This window comes from Lolium rigidum, chromosome 7 (assembly GCF_022539505.1).
Source record: "Lolium rigidum isolate FL_2022 chromosome 7, APGP_CSIRO_Lrig_0.1, whole genome shotgun sequence".
In the NCBI taxonomy this organism is placed as follows: domain Eukaryota; kingdom Viridiplantae; phylum Streptophyta; class Magnoliopsida; order Poales; family Poaceae; genus Lolium; species Lolium rigidum.
In genome coordinates this window covers 89930689-89934044 of record NC_061514.1, presented here as the reverse complement: position 1 = coordinate 89934044, position 3356 = coordinate 89930689, and positions in this window count along the sequence as shown.

The window sequence follows — 3356 nt, the reverse complement described above, 5'->3', positions numbered from 1 at the left end:
ACGAGAAACGCGTGAACAACGTAGGCGAGGCTTGGCTGCCTAGATCGCAAGATGCGATCTAGGCAGCATGATGCTTACCGGTAGAAACCCTCGAGACGAAGGAGTTGGCGATGCGCCGAGATTTGTTTGTGGTTGAACGTTGGTTGTTGTCTATTCCATAAACCCTAGGTACATATTTATAGTCCAGGGGACTTTCTAATGTGGGCGTGCACCAAACCGTGCACGAGTAAGATTCTAACTTCTAAACTAAGATGCGATCTAATATGTTACAGATACACGGGCAATTAAGCCCAATTTGATATAAAAGGCCGATTCACGTATTTCTCCTCTATGTATATTCTTCAAGCCCATCTTGATCGCGGCCCACCTCTGACTCGGTCAAATTCTGGTGATAACACATGCCCCCCTGGTTTTGGTAATGATAATTTCAAAAGCACTCTGTTTTTCCTCTGAGGGGTCATGTCATGGCAGAGCAGTAACCGTCGCAAGCATGCTTCATCATGACGACTTGCCTTCCCAACTTCTCTCGCATGATTTGACAGCTTTGGTACCATGCCCTCGAAAACTGCTCGAAAATTAAATCCCCATCTCCTTTTATTTAACCGCATCGAACAGTTCTCCTCTTCACCCCTTCCGCATTAGCACTCCAAAAACCCTCCTACGCCACCATGTCCTCTTCCTCCCCTGCTTCATCGGATCTTTCCGCCCAGTCCTCTTCGTCTCGCGAGCCGACGCCGGAGCCGAACCTGGCGGAGGTCCACGCAGCGAACACCCGTCGCGCCATTGCGGCCGGGGAGGAGTCTAGCCATGACTTCTCCCTTTGGTCAGAGGACGACAAGTCCTTGACCGACGGGGAAGCGACCTCCGCTTCCTCGCCGATGGGACAGCGGAGGAGGAGAGCGACGACGATCGCTTCTCCTGCGACTTCTCCTCTCCCGAGGAGGAGGAGGAGGAAGAAGAGGAGGAGGAGGAGGACGACACCTCCTCCGACGAGCCCCCGGCCAAGCGGTTCTCGCCCTTGGCCGGGAAACCTCAGCGACTTTGACGAGTGATGATGACGACGCCGACGAAGAAGACGAGGACAACGAAGGCCCGGTCGGCGGCCATTGGAGCGACGACGAGCCTGCCGGGAGTAGCGCCGACGGCGGTGACGACGGCGATGGCGAGGGCAGCGACGGCCCGTAGATAGGACATCTAGCATAGGACCAGTAGCAGTAGGTGGGACCATGTATCCCCTAGTGCTTCCTTTTGGGAGAAATCAGCTCCTTATGTAAGAAATCAATCAATGAAGAACTTTCCCCAATTTGATTTTGCCGATTTCCTTTAGGATAATTTAGCCGATTGTCCTTCGCACTGATCCTGCCGATTCGTCCCCTTTGCCAATGCGTAACGAGCCGATAGCAACGCACCAGCCCTTCGACATTTACCCTTCCATTCTTCAACCGATGATTCCCTTTCCGGTAGATACCGTGGGATTTCCAAGAGAGCCCTTAAATTTCTTCCACCGGTTTCAGCGATCCCTCTCAGCAAGCGCTTATTATTTGTGAAGAAGGTTGCAACGAATATCAGCCGATGGTACTTCAATCGGTTCCTCAATAGAGCATCTACCAGGCCTGTTGCCCCCCGAGTCTCAGCCAAGGCAAAACAGAGACGAGGATACGCAAATTAGCTGCATGGACCTGGTCTTGATCATGTCTGAGGGAGTTTCTTATGCAGAGCCAGCCGATTTGAACATAAATCGGCTTCTCAAAGCAGAGAGCCTTCAAGGTGAGCTGCCCCCCGAGCTTCTTCAGTTCTTGCCGGCCAGATCGGCTCCCTTCCTTTGGTGGATCTGATGCAATCCATCCTTGACCTGATCTGCACGTCCAGGCTGCTCTTGGTCTTGTCCTTGAAGAGAGGATCCGAGCTCTTAAGCTACTCCATTAAGGAGTTCTTTCATTAAAACCCTCTTCGTGCTCCATCGACCCTCTGATCGTAACAGTTATTCCTCTTGAGTCGATGGCCATGCATCAGCTTTCATATCCTTAAGTCGATGTCTGCTGCATCGGCTGTGCTCGAAAATTTTCGAATTTTCAGAATTTTTATTATTATTTACGGCCGACTGGTGCATCGGCCCCCATACTCCAATACCCATCACCAAAGGATGAGACGCTTCCATTGCATATCCCCGTGTTTTATCCACCTGGGTGCCCCCCCGAGCCGATTCTGTCAAGAGAATTGATGGTATCGGCTCTGTTGGATAACATGTTGAACCCAGGCAGAATGGTGGGTGAGGATAATTTTGGCCGATTGCTGGAATCGGCCTCCACGTTGCTTGCTCGGTGAAGGTTTTGTAAGTTCCTTTCATACATTTTTTTCGGGGCCGATCACAAGGATCAGCCTCGCCATGTTTACTCATTGACGTGCTCTTGCTACTGCTCAGGCCGGTAGACGGAACCAGCCCAATCTCTCGACTTTATCATGTTGGTGCGCTTGCCGTCGTCCACCTTGGATGTATCGTGTAACCGTGGAGCACTGAGCTTCGTCGGGAGAACGAGCACCATGTTTGTGCCAGCCGATGTTTCATCATCGGCTTTCCTTTGCTTGGGGCGCCACTCCATTTTTCGTGGACGACCCTCTTCATCCAGGGGTTCGCCGAACCTTCGCAGCCGATCAGGCCTTGCCTTCCTCAATGTATGCAAGTATAACCTCTCGGCTTCTTCCAGGCCGCGCAATCGTTGAACCCTGCGTTTCGGGAACGGCTGAGTCCGTCGGGCACCACCTTGGCCGGTGGTACTGTCTTCTTCTTCTCCCTCGTCTTCTGAATCTTCGAGATCTTCCAACCGAGGGGACTCAGCTCGTTTGCTCTGTGGCGGAGAGGTCCCAAGCGCTCGAACACGGACACGTTGGCTGCCTCCTTCTTTTTCGGTTGCATTCTCGGGCAATTTCCGATTGTTGGCAATCGGCTCATTCTCGAATCCCAGCAGGTGCTCGAAGAAGGGGCAATCCCGGTGCTTGTCCTCGTCGTCTTGCTCCCTTGCCTTTTCCTTGGCACAACGCTCGTGCCCCCCTCATCGAGATTATGCCGACGATGTCTTCTGGCTTCTCTAGCCAGCCGATTTCTTTCATCATCATCGCTGGACCGTCGGCGTTGGTCGTACTGACTCACATATTTGTTGAGGAGGTGATCAGAGAGAGGTCGCTGATATCTTATGTTCTTCACTTCTCCCTCTGTGACGTTGCGCTTGCCGTCTTGGCGGAGCCGATCGCGTGGAGCGGCTTCCTCTGTATCTTTGCTATGAGAGCAGCTGCCCTCATCTCCATCCTTGCCGGCCGTGGTGTCCAAGATCTACCATGTTGATATTGCACAGAAACCC